Source organism: Cynocephalus volans, chromosome 1 (genome assembly GCF_027409185.1).
Source record: "Cynocephalus volans isolate mCynVol1 chromosome 1, mCynVol1.pri, whole genome shotgun sequence".
Classification (NCBI taxonomy): Eukaryota; Metazoa; Chordata; class Mammalia; order Dermoptera; family Cynocephalidae; genus Cynocephalus; species Cynocephalus volans.
Window position 1 is genome coordinate 118919929 of NC_084460.1, and position 19863 is coordinate 118939791.

The 19863-nt window shown below is 35.9% G+C and overlaps 1 protein-coding gene across 2 annotated transcripts in view; it reads right to left on the bottom strand.

Moving 5' to 3' along the window:
- PAK2 (p21 (RAC1) activated kinase 2) overlaps positions 1 to 19863 on the bottom strand; it is an 80554-nt gene that overhangs the window by 48851 nt on the left and 11840 nt on the right. The window lies entirely within an intron of this gene.

Below are 19863 nucleotides of genomic sequence, written 5' to 3' on the forward strand. Positions count from 1 at the left end.
CGGGAGAGTGCGGTGCTGATAACACCAAGGCCATGAGTTCGGATCCCATACAGGGATGGCCGGTTTGCTCACTGGGTGAGCGTGGTGCTGACAACACCAAGTCAAGGGTTAAGATCCCCTTACCGGTCATCTTTAAAAAAAAAAAAAAAAGCCAAGTGGAAAGCATGATTATACTAACATATTAAAAGCTATTCACCTAATCAATTAATTCTAAGAGACCGTTCTGACAGAAAGACAACATGGAATATTAAAAAAAAAAAAAAAAAAAAATTTCAAAGAGGAAGAATATGTCCTGATCACCCAATCATAGGACATCTCTAGGTAGGTCTATCTCTAGAGCAGAGATGGATGCTTGGCTATTAAACCTATCAACCAACACCCTCCCAATCTGATTTCCATGCACAACAGCTTCATGGTTATAACTTAGCCTTCACATAAACTTTCCTAAAAGAATGTGCCACTGATGCAATATTTGGTCTCTAAAAACATGATTCTAATTTACACACATCAGTCTCTTTGGGGTTTTGCAGACAGTCACGTGGAACTTGATCAATCTGGATACACTGACAAAATTAAATCCAGAGCATGGCTGAGACCCAGAGTACGGCCACAACCCCAAGGTTCTGTCAACCTGGAATGCCTGTGCAGGCAGTCAGGTTGCCTCTCTTATCTACACAGCTAACTCAGTGGAAACTTCAACCTTGTTTATGCCTCTAAAAATGTGGATTTCACCATTTAAAATGAGCAGTAAAAGAAACTCAATTTACATGAGTTCTGATACAAAAGTGTATATTAGGAAACAATACATTTCCTCATTAAACAAGGTTTTTAATGGTAACTGGATCTTGATTTGATTATAAGGTCATTTAATGTATTTAAGTGAATAAAACTTTGTATATGTACAATGAAAAGAACGCCAAATTTACAATGAAAAGAAGGCCAAATTAATTTAGAGAAAGTTAAAAATAAATTTTTAATTTTAATCTTATTCAGTTTGAATGCTAGTACCTGAAGAAAAGCAGGTATATAAGGGCACTTCAAAAAAGCTCATGGAAAAATAGCATTGAAAGATAATATGAATCCTTCCATGAACTTTTTGAAGTACTCTTGTTATTTAAGAAAAATTAAAGAATGAAGAGAGTATTATACCTAATTCCATTCCAAATCTTACACTTTTGTTTTCCTTGATAGAGTATGTCACTAACACTACTGTATATTTTATCTGCCAAAATAGTGATTATTTTTCAGCCAATGGAAGAAGAATGAGAGAAGATATAAAGGAGGAAAAATATGCATTTCTAGGGGTATCTAGCTAGGGAAGGGCCAAGAAAAGGAAGTAAAAAAGAACTATATCTGTGTTTGAGAAAGACTGCTGGGTCCAAGAAAGAAATTATTTGAGGATCTCAAAGAGCTTTTGTTTATAAGTCTTTTGTTTATGCGTTTTATTTAGTGAGAAGACTGGCATTATTTTACACTGCTGCAAATCCTTTTAATATTTGGCTTAATAGAAAACAGCTGGATTATTATATCTGCTTCTACATTCAATCTGTTGTGCTATGTTGTTTTGGCTGTAGTTTATGAAAAAAATCTGGTCTTACACAGCTATGGAGATGAAAAAGGGAGGAGTATTTTAACAGCTTTTAGATAATTGTGGATAGTCTTCTTTGATTACACCAAACAATCTTTCTAAAGGTTAGTTGTGGAATCTGAAACCATAGCAATAAACTTTTTGTACTGTTACATTAAACCCAGTGATTTCTGTTGAACTTTGAATAGATATTTTACCCACGCATAAATTTTCTGTCATGAATTTTTTTTTAAATAAAATATTGGCTCACTGGGTTTTTAAGATATTCCAAATGTTGACACATTTCATTATGCAATAAAAATAAAATTGCATTCTTTAATATTACCACTGATCTCCATCAGAAAAGTCTTTTAAATCCCACTTGACTGCTTGGAAAAAATATTAAAAGAATGAAAAATTTTTTAAAAAGGAAAAAAAGTCAAGCATTGGGAAACTGTCAAATTTGAGATAGTAAATACAAGTTTTCTAAAATTCTAATTTTTGACTGAAAGCTTAAATTTTATCAATAGCAACAAATTCTATTGCTTTATTCATTTTTTAGGAAATGTCTGCCAAATACCTAAGTCTGAACAACCAGAAATTCTAAGCCAGTTGTTCTTTCAAATAAAGATGGTGTTCCATGAAAAAAGGGGCTAATTTATTTCACTTTCAAAAGTGGTTACCTGCAAGACAACCATTCATACTTTAGTAGGCAGAAGTACCTTATGAGTACTTACTACTTTGCTATATAGAATACTTAAAAAGTGAACTCAAAAGTAGAGATATAATAAGATTAATAATTTTATTGTTCCAGTAAGTACATTCTTAAGTAAAACTGGCTTGTCTTAAAAACTGCAAGTACATGGCCACTACCATGGCCTTGATTTGTGTTAAACTACCAGCAGTGTGACCTACCACTGCTTTTACACTCAAAACATATATCAACACAGTGTGAAAGGAAAATCATTTGAGGACTATTATGAAAAAAGTTTTGACATCACAGACCGTAAGGGTACTGTAGACTACCCTTTGAAAAATGTTGTTTTAAAGTGTACCCCCTCTCTATACTTCACCCACATACCCCAATTCTTTCTGATATTTTTTTGGGGTGGTAGAAGACCCATATTTATTTCGTCCTATATTCTGTACAACACATTTTAACATAGGAAAAAGTAATCAATAGCAAGATTTCCAATCTAGGGTATAAAAACCTACTCAATTTTTAACATAGTGTAACAGTATTTATCATATTGCTTTTTGTTACAATATCAGAAAGATCAGTAGACTTCTATGAATTAGCCAGAGAGACACTAAATGTCATTTATATGAGAAGCAACACTAAATTCTAAGCAAATTATTTTATACAGCAACTTTCAGAACACAGCATTTTCTAATACTTAGGTTATTCCTGAAAATTTTTTTCTACTACTCAATTTTAATATACTGTGCAGTAACTTTTTTACTTTCTGCACAAATTCAATCCAATAGAACTAAAGAGGAGCCATGTTTCAGAACATTTTTGGGGGGAACTGGCTGGACAGGTTAGTTAGAGCATGGTGCTGATAACACCAAGGTCCAATGTTTGATCCCCGTACCAGCCAGCCACCAAAAAAAAAAAAAAACCAACAAAAATAATACTTTTGGTGACTACACACGATAAAGTTGAATTAGCTATGTATCAAGAAAATCCCAATTAACATGACTTAAAATTTTGGCAATTTGCCTAAAAATACCCAAATTTAGTATTAAGCACATGAATCATAGATGCCCCTAAAGAAATTACTCAAGATGACAAATATGATAGCAACAATTCTAAGTAATATGTCACATAAATGATTAGATCTTAGTAAATATAAGCATAACCCTTAATATAATATTGAGGCCTCTGCCAGCTTAACTGAAGACTTTGTCACTTCATCTCAGGATTTCTTCCTAACTTGGTCTCTATGTCTTCACTGTCATTCAGAGGAAGTTAGGAAAACCTCTAACTAGGTTCCTAAAGAGTTTCTGCGTGTTTTTTGTAGTTGTTGTTACTGTAGTTTACAGAAAGAAGTTAGAATTGGTTAAATAGACTTTAATTATCATGCACAAAGTTGACTAAAATAACACATGATATCACTCTCCCTGGCTACACCTTCCTCAGCAGCTGCCCATAATCTACAGACTAAGGACTAAACTCTGGCATTTAGGGCCATTTAACTCCAAACTACTGAATCAATCTTATCTCACATGAATGAACCACACAAATCCTATTCTGCATGCTCCCCAAATATACCAAACTTTGTTGACCTAAATCATTTTTGTGTTTATATTTCTCCATTCCTAATTTTTCTTCATCCTTTTATCTACCCAACCAAATCTTTCAAGGTTCAGTAAAAATTATTTCCTATGTAAGGTCATTCCTAGCTATCCCTGCTCAAAACAATACCTAACATCCTCTGAACTTGTGTTACACAGGAAAATAAATTCGGAGTATTACATTGATAAAGGATTAGAGTTCTTCTGGTCCATCTCCCTTATTTTGTATGTGAAAGAACTAACCCACCAACAAGTAAGTGGTTTACTTAAAGTCACACAAATCAAATTACTAACAAAGCTAAGAGTAGAATTCAAGTTTCCTAACAAACCTTAACTTCATGCTCTTTTTTCTTACTTATGCTAATTACAACTGTGCATTAACTTATCGTTTGATGTGTTTTTCCTGCCCAAGATTCCAAGCAGTTCAAAGGCAGGAACTTTGCAGGTATTAGAAAATAATGTTTACTGACTTACAGTACCACACTCAGTCCCCAGATGAAATACTATTCCTCTTGAATTTATTAGGTCTTTTATCAAACAGCATTTCACTAGACAATTTATTAAAATAACATATAATAATACCCTATATTAACAAAAATATCTTTGGAAAGATTTACACTTTCCCCTCAGCTGATTCATGGCGTTAGTATCTCTTTTCCATAAAGCAGTATTTTTTTTTTTTTGCACATTGCTTCTACTGATAATGTCAAATGCCTGAAAATTGCCAAATGAGGTTGTGATAACGTTCTTTACATTTTATATTTTATATTATATTTTAGCCAGAAACAATAAAGAATACAAAAATAATTCATGATAAACTGATTTACCTTCTGTTTTGCTCTATCATTACTAAAAAATGTTTTATAAAAAAAGAGCAAATGATATGTAGTACCTCTCTCCAAATCTGTTCAAATACTTTTTGCTATTTTTCAGTGAAAAACAAGTAGGCGAAACAAAAAGTGTGCCCAAAACACACTGTACTCTTTTAACAGGCCCATTGTTTAACTGTGACACAACTCAAACAGACAATTCCTCAATTGTCTACTGAAGGAGATTAGGGGTAGTAGCTAAATATACAGCAGAAATGAAAAAAGTAGTGGTGTCTGGAACCAGTCAGTCCAACTAGTGGAAATTACTAAATACATATAATGTGTTGGGATCACCTATGGTACTACAAGTACAAACCATACACTACTGAAAAACACGATGATTTAAAAAGCAAAATTCTGCTTCATATTTTTACTTACATTTTATATAAACAAGTAAACTTTAATTTTTCAGTATCTTATTAATGTAACAACAGAACACTAATTAATCAGACTTCTAATAACCTCTCAATAAGTGGTAAAAGCCCCAACACCAATGGCCTTTCCCTTTGCCTGCGCGCGCGCACACACACACACACACACACACACACACGCCTCAAATGCTTCTGAGAGCAAAAGCATCAGTGAAAATATCCCCAAATCACCTTAAGATGTCAACACAAACTATAAAGAGAAGGTTCATAACTCAGCAGGAAAAGAGTGTTTTCATTTGGTAACAATGGCTACAATATCAAACCCACTAGTAGCAAAGCCAGAAGGAAAAGAGGGAAAGGGGGAAAGAGACATAGAAAACATGATCAGGGGACTGACAAAAAATAAAGAAGGAAAACAAAACTTTGCTTCAAACTCAAATAAATAAAGAACTGGATAACATATCAAATCTTTTAAAATGCACGGATGAGCTAGTAAAATGAGAGAGATGATTCCAGGGAGTCCCAAAGCAAAATGAAACCAGGAACTCAAAAGAGTAAGCAATTTACTAATCCAGTTATTCTTGAGGGATTTTAACTAAACCCTGGAAACTTTATGCTTCCATTTTGATGGCTGTTACAGGGGATAGGTGACAAAACCCAGAATATGCCTAAATTGAAATTTTTAATAGGACTCCCTCCCACAAAAGGCTAGGACCTAAAAGGCTATAAGCTATATAACAACAACTCAGGAAAAAATAAATACCTCTAGGCAGAAGGGAACAAAAAATACTTAAGCATTTCTGAGCCTGGTAATAACAAGAGAGGGGAAAAAAATCTCTGAGAAATCCTAACAACAAAATGCATGTTTATGGTTTGAAGTCATCCCACCTTTGAGTTCCAAAGAAAACCCCATATAGATTTAACTGAATGTGGTCACATGTTGCTAGCACTCTCTGGTGAGTGACAGAAGCAAATATGAAGACTCCCTGGAAGAAATCAACATCAACACAGGTCTCGAATAATACCCAAAGATAAAGTTCTAAGGGAAAGGAGTGCCTCACAGTGAAAAATCAGAAAACAAACAAGAAAACAAGGCACTATGATTGAGAACTAGTCAAAACAGACTCATGAAATAGATACGGAATGATCTGACACAGAATATGCATAAGAAACTTGAAAATAAAAGCAGAAAAGAACAAATATGAAAAACACCATACAAAACTTTTGGCAAGAAAAAATACTTGAAAATTAAAACGACATTTGAAGTAAAAAGCAGCACACAGTGAAGGACAAAAGTAGTGAACTGGGAGATGTATCTGAAGAAAGTGTCTAGAATGCTGTACAGAGAGACAGAGACAAAAAATATGAAAGAAAAGATGAGGAGGTTGGACAACCAAACATACATCTATTTGGAGTTCCAGAAGATGACAGAATGAATGAGGGACTGGTCCATCAGATAAATTAATAGCTGAGAAATTTCCAAAAATGATAAAGGATACAACAAATCCATAAGCTGAAAAGTCTAATGAATAAAAAGCAGGATAAAAAGTAATCTACATGTAGACATATCATAGTGAAATTAAGAACATCAAGGACAAAGAGTCCCTCAAATTAGACAAAGGAGAAAAAAAGACATACTTCACAGAAGCAATTGAACTCTCAGCTTACTTCTTGATATCAACGATGAAAGCAAGAGGACAGCAGAATATTCTCAGTATGTTGAGAAAAAGCTGCCAACATAAACTGCAGACCCAACAAAACTATCTTTCAAAAATGAGGTAAAACATGGGCTGGCCTGTGGCTCACTTGGGAGAGTGTGGTGCCAACACCAAGGTCACAGGTTCGGATCCTGTACAGGTTAGCTCACTTGGGAGAGCGTGGTGCTGACAAGACCAAGTCAAGGGTTAAGATCCCCTTACCGGTCAACTTTAAAAAAACAAAACAAAACAAAACAAAAAATGAGGTAAAACAGAAACATTTTGAGACAAAGAAAAAGTTTCAGAAGATTAGAATTACCACATACTCTTTAAACAAAATCAATTAAATTGGAAATCATTAACAAAAAAAGAACTGGGGAAAAAAAAACAAACACCTAAGTTTTGAAATTTTACAACACTTCTAAAAAACCCAAGATTAAGAAAAGACATAATGAAGACTAGGAAATAGAACTAAATGAGATTTTAAAAACTATGTCTCAAACCTTGAAGGACTGAATAAACAAAATGTGGTGTATATATATATATATATATATATACACACACACAAAATAAAATTTCAGTCTTAAAAAGAATGAAATTCTGATACATGCTGTAACAAGAATGAACCTTGAAATATTATGCTAAGTGAAATAAGCCAAACACGAAAGGACAATACTGTATTAATCTCACTTATACGAGGTACCTAGAGTAATGAAATTCAACAGACAGAAATAGTAGAGGTTACCAGAGGCTGGGGAAAGGGTGAGATGGGGAGTTACTGTTTAATGGATTCCATTTCAGATGCTGTAAAAGTTCTGGAAAGGGGTAAGTGATAGCTGTACAACATTGTGAATATACTTAATACCACTGAATTGCCCACCTAAAAATGGTTAAAATGGTAAACTTTATGTTATGTGCAGTTCATCACCACCACAACAAAAAACCTTTTGGGATATGAGGCACCTAAGGACACATATCTCTGAATTTTTACATAAAAAAGGAGAACTAAAAATTAATGAGTTAAGCATCAAACCTAAGAAGCCTAAAAACAGTGTTGGTCAGTTAACTCAGTTGGTCAGAGCCTGGCATTTTAACACCAAGGTCATGGGTTTGGATCCCCAAACTGGCCAGCCCCCAAAACAGCAAAATAAACCCCTCCCAAATAGGAAGGAAATAAGATAAAAGCAGAAATTGATGAACAGAGAACTAATTACTACACAATAGAGAAGACTGATAAAGCTAAAAATTGAATCTTAGATAAAACTAGTAAAATATCTCTGGCAAAATTATTCAAAAAAGAAAGCACAAATAAACAATATTAGGAATGAAAAGGAGTTCTAGTTCTACCAGCATTTAGCAAGCAGAGGTCATAGATATCAGATGTTCTACAATAGTCACGATTTTTTTTTTGTTTTGTTTTTATCAGGTTTCCCTCCTTTTAAAAATTTTTAACATTTATTTGTACATATTTGTGGGGTACAGTATGCTATTTCAATAAATGCATATACTTACTGTACACTGATTCACTTAGAATACATAGCATAGCTCTGAATGTCCCACCATGCACTGGTTTGTAATTAAAATGATCTGAACCTTGCACCCATTCTATTTTACATATAAAGATATTTTTTGCACTGTTTTAACACATGCTGAATTTTCCAGATATGCAACCACTATGTAAACCAACAGGAGCTTATATTTTGTTTTGCTCAGACTTTACCAAGAAGTTTATTCACCATTTGGGAAATCATGTCACCAAGACTATTGTTATTGTGCTCATGCTGGCTGAGTCACCAACAGCAGTCAACATGTATGAGACTCCACCGTGGCCAAGCCTATGTATCTGCGATCACTTCATAATGACTTTTAATGTAGTTGTAATCAAGTATTTACAAATGGAAATACATATTTTATTATAAATTGTTTTCCTATATCTTTTTTCTATGATAGGGCATTATATTGAATTTTCCCCCTAAATTCTGTGAGGATAAGTTTAATAATCTATGATTTTCATTTTATAGGAAAGAAGTACACATTGTGTTTAAGAGCACCAGACCTTGACTCAGATATCCCATTTCAGAAATCTATTCCAAGGAGTACACCAAGGGATGTACACCAACGGATATCTGTATCTGAAAAAAAACCCACATAAATAGAAAGAAAAAAATACTTTTCAATTTCAAATCAGAAGCACTTATGATTGGGAAACATGTGCCTAATGGGTACTGTACAACTTTTAAACCTTGGACACTGTCCACCCTCATTTCCTATTCCACATTGATTTTTATGCTTTTAATCTCAGCAACCACTTCATTACAAAGATAGATATCAAATGTAGCACAACCTAATGTTGAAACTGTGGTCCTCCTAGAGCTAGAAGTCCACTCTGTGTCCAGTAGATGTTGATCACTGTCTCCCTCTAAAACTTAAAACATTCTGTGGTGCCTATGAGTTATGCAGTACCTGAGGCTGCCTTGATAAAGTTTGGGAACCATGGACCTAGAACCTTTATACAGGGGGAAAATGTATTGAAAGACATTAAATATCTAAATAAATGGAGAGAGATACTAATGTCCATGAATTCAAAAACTCAAAATTGTACAGATGCCAAATTTCCTCACATTGATCTGTAGATTCAATGTAATCCTAGTCAAAATCCCAAAAGTTTTGTGAAAAATTGGACAGCTGATTCTAAAATTCATATGGAAGACCAAAGACCTACGGAACAGCAAAGACATTCCTGAAGAATAATAATATGGAGTGGCTCTCCCTCACACGAAAATTTTAATTAAAAAATTGGATCCTGTATCAGATACTACACCATTTATGCATCTTTTCAGATCCTCTTAGCCTCATCTCTCTCTTTTCAAAGCTGCTACTCCAGCGACCAGCTCTATATTTGCTGTGGCCAACTTTTGCATGCAGGCACAACATGACAATACCTTATTTCATGTCTGAGCTGCACACTGCAATAGTATGTGGCACCAACCGATGTGAAGCCTGATAGTACAGGGGAATTAACTGTGGGGTCGGCCTCTGACCAATGGTGATAAGAACAGATAGATTATTCCCCTTTCTCATCCTGTGTTGGATGGTCCTGTGACTGACTTACTTTCTATAACTTCCTAGGGTACAATACAATGTGATCAAGCCACCAGTTATACTTTCATATTGTCTACTGCTCCTTCCATGCTTCACTTCCCTAGTCCCACACTTCTGCTCCCTGGGAATGCACTTCTTAAACAGATAAATATATGTAAGTCCTCTTTCTCAGTGCTATGGGTTGAATGTGTCCCCCAAAGGTTCATATGCTGGAAACTTAATCCCCATTGTAACTGTGTTAAGAGGGTGGGAAATCCAAGTATGATATTTGAAAGCTGGGGCCTTTAAGAGGAGATTGGATCAGGAGGACTGTGCCCTCGTAAACGGATTAATCCATTCATGGAGTAATGGTTTAATGGGTTATCAGAGAGTAGACTGGTGGCTACATAGGAGAGCAAGTGAGGATGTTAAAGAGTTCTTGTCATTCTCACCACATGATTGCCACCATCACCACTGGACCCTGTAGAGAATTCCCACCAAGAAGGCCCTCACCAGATGCGCCTCCCGGACTGTGGACTTCCCAGACTCCAAAACTGTAAGAATAAATTTCATTTTCTTATAAATTAGCCACTTTTGAGTATTCTGTTAGTGACAGAAAATGGACTAATATACTCAAGCTCTGCCTTCTGGGGCATCCAGGTAAAGAAAAATCCTTATCTCACATTATACAACAAAATTTTCAGACAAATTAAAGATTTAATGTCACAGGCAAAATTCTAACTTTGAGAAGATTATATAGGAGAGTATCTTTACATAGGAGACTATCTTTATGACACAGATAACACTCTAAAGGAAAAGACTGTTAAATATGACTATATTCTTCACATATAATTAAAAAACAAGCCAGAAAAGTAGAATACATCTGAAACTAAAGTAACTTGTAAAAACTTTATCTTGGACATATAAAGAATCCCTATAAAGAAATAAGAAAAAGACAGTCCAATAAATACTGAGCAAATGACGTGAATAGGAATTTCATAAACGACAAATAGCAAACATATACATGAGAATATGCCCAACCCCAGAAACTGTGGAAATGTAAATTAAGGCCACTAGCAGTTATCATTTTACACCTTCTACTTTGGCAAAAATTAAGAAGACTGACCAAAATCAAGTGATAGCAAGGATATGGTGTAAAGAGAATGTTTATACACTGCTGGCAGAAGTGTAAATTTAAAAAAACTACTTCAGGGCCGAGCCTGTGGCGCATTCAGGAGAGTGTGGCGCTGGGAGCGCAGCGGCGCTCCCGCCGCGGGTTCGGATCCTATATGGGAATGACCAGTGCACTCACTGGCTGAGTGCTGGTCACGAAAAAGACAAAAAAAAAAAAAAAAAAAAAAACCTACTTCAGAAAACAATTTGGTATTAGCTTGTGAAGTTGATAGTAGCTGTGTCTTTATAACACAGTAATTTTACTCCTGGATATAACTCCAAGAAACTCTTGCACATGTGTAAATGTATAAGAACATTCATTGTAGCACTGTCATAACAGTAAACTAACCTGTATTAAGATAGATAAGCTATGCACTGGTAACAAACGTATTCCAATATCTCAATAGCTTAAATGCAGCAAAGGTTTACTTCTAGTGGACAATAAGTATGAGAAAGTTAGCTTTTCTCTTTACAGTGATTTAAGGATTTAGTCTGCTATCATCTTAACATGTCACCATCGAAATGGGAGAGAGAGACTGAGGAGACATGTGGGTTCTTGACTGTCTTAGACCACAAGTGGCATGCCTAACTTACCTTCATAGTTCAACAGAACCTGGCACACGGTAGGCAATCAATACATACCTACTGAATGAATGCAGGGGTACAAAGGAGTAAGAGATCACTTACATCATGCCAAAATGATTTGTGAAAGAACATGTCTCTGACTTGATAAATAACATAAAGGACAGTGAGTTTCTACAGATAAAAAGCGGGTGTAGGATAACATTAGGTACTAACTACAGGACACAAGTGGCAAGCACGTTCCCCAAACAGAGCTACTCTAAAGCATCCTGAGTGGCTGGCTGCCACATCATCCTGTGTGCTGTGATGAGACGAATTCTAAGACGGCATGCCATCAATGGGAGAGGAGTAAAGACAGAGAGGCAAAAAACCCCTCAAAACACTGTTCTCATCTTAAAAAATATTTTTTAAAAGGTGAGGAGAATTTTTAAAAAGGATATTTCTAAGCAGTATCAAATTGTATAGAGGCTAAAAAAAAAAAAAGTGAAGATTTAAAGGTTCCCTTTACCCCCACTCCCTTCTCCCTTAATCCCAACTACACTAAATGCTAAGGACAGCGATTATACTTTATTAATCTTTGTATTCCCAGCACGTAGTATAGACCTTGGCACACAGGACGAGGGTACTTCAAAAAGTTCAGGGAAAAACAGAATTAAGATAATATGAATCTTCCCATCAACTTTTGGAAGCACCCTCGTACGTGTTTAACAAAAGCTTAGTAAAATGAACTGAGACTGGGTGTCTAAGTAAAGTTATAGAAATAGATATCACAAGGGTTTATGCAGTTTTAAAAAGTGCCTAAAAAGAAGAAATTGATTTCAGTTGGTCAATTTTAGTAATTATATTAATGGTGTAAAAAAAAAAAAAATTCCAGTATCAAATTAAGATATACTATTTTGGGACTATAGAGTGCTCATGCAGGCAGGCCAATCATGAATAAATAGGAATTTGCCCCTAAAGTCATCTTCAAATTATTTCTCTTCTTTACTTCCTTCCTTCCTTATGAACACACCATTCTGTAAACTGTGGTATCTAATATGGGTGGCTATATTAGCCATATATGGCTATTTAAATCTAAATTAATTAAAATTAAATAAAAATAAAATTCAGTTTCTTAGTCTTACTAGCCATATTTCAAGTTCTCACTAGCCACATGTGGCTAGTGGCTACTGTACTGAACAGTGCACTGTTCTAAACTTTTCTCAAGTTTGTAAACAACTGCTAATATGCAGTCAGAGGAAGAGTAGTTATTTTAAGTCAGATATTTGTAAGTCAAAAATTTTGTATCTAAAAAGGTTAAAAACTAAACTTATACTAAAGTTTTAACATTTTCCTTAAATTTGTCAAAACAGGAAAGGAAACAATTCACTCTGTACAAAGTTGGTTAAAAGGCTGACAAGTCAACAAGAACTAATTTAGATTTAGATATTTCTCTGAAAACAGGCCTACCATTATATATCCTAACCATTTATATAAACCCAGTTGTGGTTTAACACCCAAGACATTTGTTTTCATTCTCTAGAATTACTGTCCAACTTTTAAAGTGTAAACACCAAGAAACAGTAATATGGCATTATAAAGTTTTTCTCTTTCATGAGAAACTTGAAGTCTTTGATATCTGGGAAAGAATTAATCCCTACACCTCAACAAAGGTAAGATTCAGTTTCTAATTTCCTTTCCCATATTGAGTCTGCTAGAACCCTGTTCCCATGAGGAGTGAGTATTCATATGAAAATCTCTGGGCAGATAAGAGAAAAACAAGATGGACTTCAAAGATACAATTCCATCAGAAAATCTCTGCCTAATAGTCACTCGAAGAGTGCCAAAATAAGGTCTAGTATTGTTTATTTGACAAACTTGTTAAAGAAGCTATGCAAATAAACTTCATATAGTTTAAACACAAAGGTAGAAGTTCCTTAAAATGTCTATTTATATAAAGTCCAGCATTAGTAAATTTCAAAGCTAATTTTTTCTGTAAACAAAGATATAAAAGTAGTAGTAAGCACCACCACAGAAAGCTTTCCCTCCCTATTATAAGTACTACCTGGCCATATTTCTTCAGGCAATGAACACTGGACCTCTCTGTAGACAATGAAGCTGAGTGCTTTTCCTTTCTTTCTGGAATATATTTAATTACTTATTTTTTGGTGGCTGTCTGGTACGGGGATCCAAACTCTTGATCTTGGTGTTATAACATGCTGCTCTAACCAACTGAGCTAACCAGTCAGCCCTCTTTCTATAATATAAATAAGAGACCAAAACACTTGCCTATATTCTAATTTTCCTAAAATGAATATTATTGCTTTGTAATGAAGAAAAACAGTAAGTCATCTTCAATTTTTAAAAAAACCTACTTATCTTACAAGCTCTCTTTCAAACCCTACTTCTTCCTCTACTGTCATAAACTGATATGATCTCTATTCCTTCTCTGAGCACTTAATACATTCCCATTCCAGCTATTGATCTAGTGCCTCTCAATTCCTAATATATCCTTTTTGCCTGCTCTGAAAACGGATCTGGGACCTTTAGTATTTTTCCGGCTGACATGAAACTTTGTCACTAGAGGGTGCTGGAGAGACACTGCAGGAAGAAAAGTTTTGCTTCTTGGTTCCAGTGTGTCACCAGACTCCTCATGAGCAGGTGGTTCCTTCAGCATCAGGTTCCTACAGCGCAAGGTGACCACCAGCACTGAGTATGCTAGAATCCCATTCCAGCAGCCAGCTTCCTTTCCCCCCTGCAACCCCCACATTCTTCTTGGACAGTTTTGTAATGTAGTTAATGCCTCCATGTGAACAGCTTTCCCTGGCACACTAGAGGGCAGATATCCATCAACTTCAGCAAACACTGATCCACTAAATGGCAGACTTTGCCATTCAGTGATCCACAAAATGGCAGACTTTGCCATTCAGTGATCCACAAAATGGCAGACTTTGCCATTCAGTGATCCACAACCATGCTCTCTCCAACAAGGTCTGGATCTCAGCTGTGAGGAGAGAAAAGGCTCTTCCCCTGAAGCTCTATTCAGCCCTAGGGGTAGTAGGTGCTCCTTACTTTTGCCATTCGCATATTCTTTATAATTCTATTTACTTCTTTCTAGCTAATCTCTCACTACTCAATTCTCCTATTATAGTCAGTCAACCATTCTTTTCACGTTCAAATTACTATGTGGTTTCTCTCTCTGATTTGGAACCAGAATGATACAGTCCCATCCATCAAGGTACACACTTCCTTGAACTTCAGTCACCTGGCTTCTAACTTTTTTTCTCTTTCTATAAGATTATAAATTGGCTGGCAAGGAACACTTTCCATACGTCTCTGTATCTGGCTGGAAGTCTAAGAGGCTTTCTCATAAGTCTCCACTCTTGCTGGAAACCTAGCAGAAACCCCTCTTCAACAAGCACAATATCATCAACACTGAGAGTATCTCCTATGAGGAAAACTGGGAGAGAATCAGAAGGCCACCTTCCCTGGCCCAAGCCCAACTTGTCCGGTTATTTTTTGCTGAAACTGTACCCTCCAACTTATCCCAATAAAATATAACTAGCTTATGTAAAATCTGTATGAAGTGTTTGTTTTCACCAAGCCTCAAAATTGGCCCTTTGTGGGATTACGTCAATAACAAATTAGGATAGAGAGCCATAGCTAGAAGCGTAGAAAATACAAGAATCTAGGAATTGCCTTGAATTCAAACAGAAAAAGTTGCACTATTTTTCAAATGCCTTTTAGTAATAAAAAGTAGTACTGAGATAGGAGGTGCTCAGTTTCCATGGGTTTGGGTTTCAGGACAAACCTCTGGGTTTCAAACCACTTCCCAAGGTCTCAGGCCCTTTCTCCAGGCCTTCCCTTAGAGCAGAGTTACTGTTTCTTGGTAGACCTATTTTCAGCACCAACAAGGGGACAGTGATAATGCAAGGGGCTGGCTTATGCAAATCCAGTGAGTGGCTGGGCATGCTCAGTAAAGTGGAATTTATCCTTTGAATGACCTTCTACTAGGGGTGCTAAAGAGCACAGAATATTCTTGAATATGTTCAGTGCATGTGATAGAATTTGACCAATGAACGTGCCCTAAAAGGAGACCAACTGAGCATGTGTAAGACTATGTTACATAACAAGGAACCCCAACCTTAGCTGAATATTCATTAGACTGTATGAATATGTATTAGTTAAACTGTAATAGCAAAATCCTGGTAGGAGATGGGGTTGTTGCTCACTCTCCTGGGGCCAACCTGTACTTCACTGGTTGAGGTGTGTATACTTTACTTTCACATTAAGCTTACTTTTACATGTGGCCGCTCACTCTCTTGAGCCAGCCTGCACTCTGTACTAAACTTTAAGTGTGTATTTCTCACTTTTGTGTTAAACTTGGTGTGGGCCCTGCTCAGTCTCTGGAGGGGACTGCACTCTCTCTGTAAAATCTGTCTCTCTTATTCGTTACATTGAACCTGTTCTCACTTTCTACTGTGACTCTGCTCTTGAATTCTTTCCTGTGGCGGAGTCAAGAACGTGGTAAGAGGAGGGGGTGGGTTAAGGCCAGCTACCTGACCTCCCTAGATCCTTTCTTTGACATCAGTACTACTCAAAGACTGTTATGTGGACTATCTATTAACAGTCCTCAGTGAAATATAAAAATTGAAAAAAAGCATTTAGAAACTTTTAGAGCAATTTATTGAGAGTAATTTATGTCTGTTGACTCTAATAACAAAAAAATGGGGTTTGTATTTTTATATGTCTGGTTTTTCTTTCAACTCCATTTTATGGTATTTTACAGAAGTTATTAGTGTTCAGTGAAAAGAAACCAGTCACCCTTTTGTATGACTCCATTTATGTGCCCAAAATATGTAAATTTTAGAGACAGAAAATATGAGTGGTTGTTTGGGGTGGGGGTATGAAATGAAGAGTGGCTGCTATTGAGTGTGAGATTTCTCTTTGAGGTCATGCAAACAGTCTGGAATTAGATAGCGGTGACTTACACAATTTTACGAATATACTAAAAAATTTTTATCGTGTATCACTTATATCTGTTTTTAAAATTTTATTTATTTATTTTTTTGCAGCTGGCTGAAATATTTAAGGGAATTTTAAAGGAAAAGAAGGAAAGGTGGGCAGACATAGATGCAGAGTGCAAGAAGGACTGACATAAGAGGGAAAGGCAGAGGCAAAGAAGTCTGCCTGTGGTGAAGATGTTCTAAAGACTATGCCAGAGGGTCCTAGAGCAATTCAAAGGGAAACATTCTAAAAATGACTTGAAGAATGGAAGCATCATTGGATTAATCACACAACCTTTCAGTGGGACTACTCTGAAGGTGACAAAAGTATTTAAAGTTATAGTTTTTCTGTATTTAGGGAAAAGAATCACTGCCATGACTTCATGGCCATGTCCCCTACATTCTATGCTATTATTCTTCAGCTCTGAAAAAAAGGTGATGACCATCACTTAAAAAAAATAAATAAAGCACCTGCTGTCAGGATTATTTATTCTGCTAGTAAAATTTCCATCCAGTGACAGAAACAGGAGTAAAAATGTCTCGTGTTCCTATTTTTAAGAAATTAACATTCTTACAGAAAAATAATTTTTAGAAATCATTTGTTTCAGGCTTTCACATTTCTATCATAATTCCCCAATTCCCAAACTATCCATGCCTCCCTCAAAACTTGAGTCACCCCAGTCTGTGACTTTTATTGTTATTATCCCCAAATTTACTGTTGGTCCCTCTTAGTCTAACCTCTACCTTGCAGGTAGCAACCTTTAAAATATTAAACTATCACTTCATCCTCCTACTTAAAACCTTTCAATGGTTCTTAGTATAAAACCTAGTACTACATACATGATCAGGCTCCTATCTAACTTTCCAGACTCATCTCTTTTTAGTTCTCCTTCTACAGGCTTTAAGTTTTTCATTCTTTCAGTTTCTCAAATAGTTATCTCAAGCCTTCACACATGACCTTCCTGGGAGGATTTCTGTTTGGTGACCAACCATCCCGTTTGCCTAGGACTGAGGTAGTTCTGGGACACAGGACTTTTAGTGCTAAAACCAAAAAAGCCCTGGGTAAAACTGGGATGAGTTGATTACCCTTTCTGTCCACAATCTCTACCTGGCAAACACCTACTTCAAGTATTGGCCTAAATGTCACTTTCTCAGGAAACCTCTGATGCCTCTTCATTCCTATCCCATGAGAATTATATATTTCCTTCTATTCTAACATTCATCACACTGGATTTGCTTTTTAAATTTGTCTTCACTAAATACATTATAAACTCCACAAGCATGGATCCACTGAGTATCATGTTGACTCTTCTATAACTAACACATTGGGCATTGTGGCTAGTCCAGAGTAGGTGATGAGTAATTATTTGCTGATTAAATAAATGAGTGAATGAAAAGATTTTATCTGTGATGGTATCAGAGTTAAGGTCTTTTTCTTCTTTAGGCTAGCAGAGACCCAGGAAACTTTGAACATATATTCATTATTCTATCTTCTTTAGGGTCACTATTCTAGAAAGCTAAAACAAATGTTCCATTTATCTTGATTCTCACAACCAATAAAATGATCCTGAAATGATCCTCCATATGTTCAGGATGAGACTCACATATTAAATAATCTAAACTCTCAGTTCTCAATCTCCAATACAAGTATTCCTCAGTATTTACAACAGATCATATTCCTAAACGGAAGATGGGATTTTAAGCAATACCAACAGTATGATCTAGTTCATGAGACAGTAAGGAGATTAGAGAGCATACGGTAGCATGAGTAGGAAATAACACTAAACTGAGTAGGGCCAGAAAGCCACAGGCACTGAGCAAGAATATGAAGCACCTAGAAGTCTGAGGGGTTTAGTGCAATAGTCTTTTATTCTTATTTGCACACTAGAAGTTACAAACCAGGGAAATGACATGGTTGGGAAAAAAAATTCTTAGAAAGTCTCTCCTAATTCATTCAGTCATTCAAGTATTTATTTAGTGCCTAAAATGTATCAGATACTAGAGATCAAAGATTTAGTCTTAGTTTGAGCTTACAGTCAGTGGGAAAACAGTAACAGATGACTACACTGCAATGAGATAAGAGGTGATAGGGACCAACGGAATGTGGCGGAAAAGAGGATCCAGAGCTCCTATTTACATGAGTGATTAGGCAAAGAAATCTGAATTGGCTTTTGAGGGATGAGAAGGAATTTGCCAGGCAAAGAAAGAGAGGAAGGGCTCTCCACACAGAGGAAACATCCAGTGTAAAGAAATTTTGTAATTCAAACATGATCCTTCTTTCCTTTTTTCTTCTTCCTCTGGGCTTCCACCCAATCACTACTCTAAAAAAGTGAAACAACGACTAAGCACGAAGGAAGTAAAGTAGTGAAAATCAGAAAATGCTTCAAAACTGCCTGTAAGCTAGGGAGTGGGGAGACAATAACAAGGATTACTTAAAAAGACAAAGATTACTTAAAAAGTAGTATGAAGAAATTAGTTAAACACAATGAAGCCTAGCTTTCCCTAAGTTTGGTCAAAAACCCCAAATGCCAATTCAAAATGAAAAACAAGGGGGTGGGAGAGGCAATAAGTATATGAAAAGTTTTCAACTTCACTAGATATCAAAGAGATGCAAATTGAAACAAGATACCACTTTACTACTAGCAAAGTGATAATTTATCAATCTAAGGTAAAACCTTTTACTGAAAGATGAAGGTCAACACTTACTTGATTACCTAAATGGTTACCTAAGTTGTGAAAAATCAAAACAGGCTATTTTAGTAAATAAAGGAATCAAACCAGAAGTTACCCATGTAGTCAGCCCAAATTTCCATGAAGACAATTTATATCAGGTCTTTGAAGGATTTCCACTAGCTATAAGGTCACTCGATCTTAAATGAAAAAAGACTCATGACCCAGCCATGTTCTGCCTCATAAAACGAAGTTCAACTATCTACCTAAAAAATGATATGAAGATACCTTGTCACTCTCTGCTAGCCATCTCTTTATTTAAAGACCCCAAAGTATGCCTCAAAGAAACAAACTTCAGCCATCCCTTGCTATGCAGAAGCAGTTTCTGTGGCAGCCAGAGCTCCTTATCTTCTCCTCTGATCTTTCTATATGCATTTAGGAGACCACCATGCAAGTTCCTGTGCCTGTGTGTGTATAAGGTTCAGGCGGAACTGAATAAGGACAAAAAGATCTGGACTGACACACTGCTTATTGGAAGGTGTAGTCACACAAGTACAGTGTTGTGTTGTG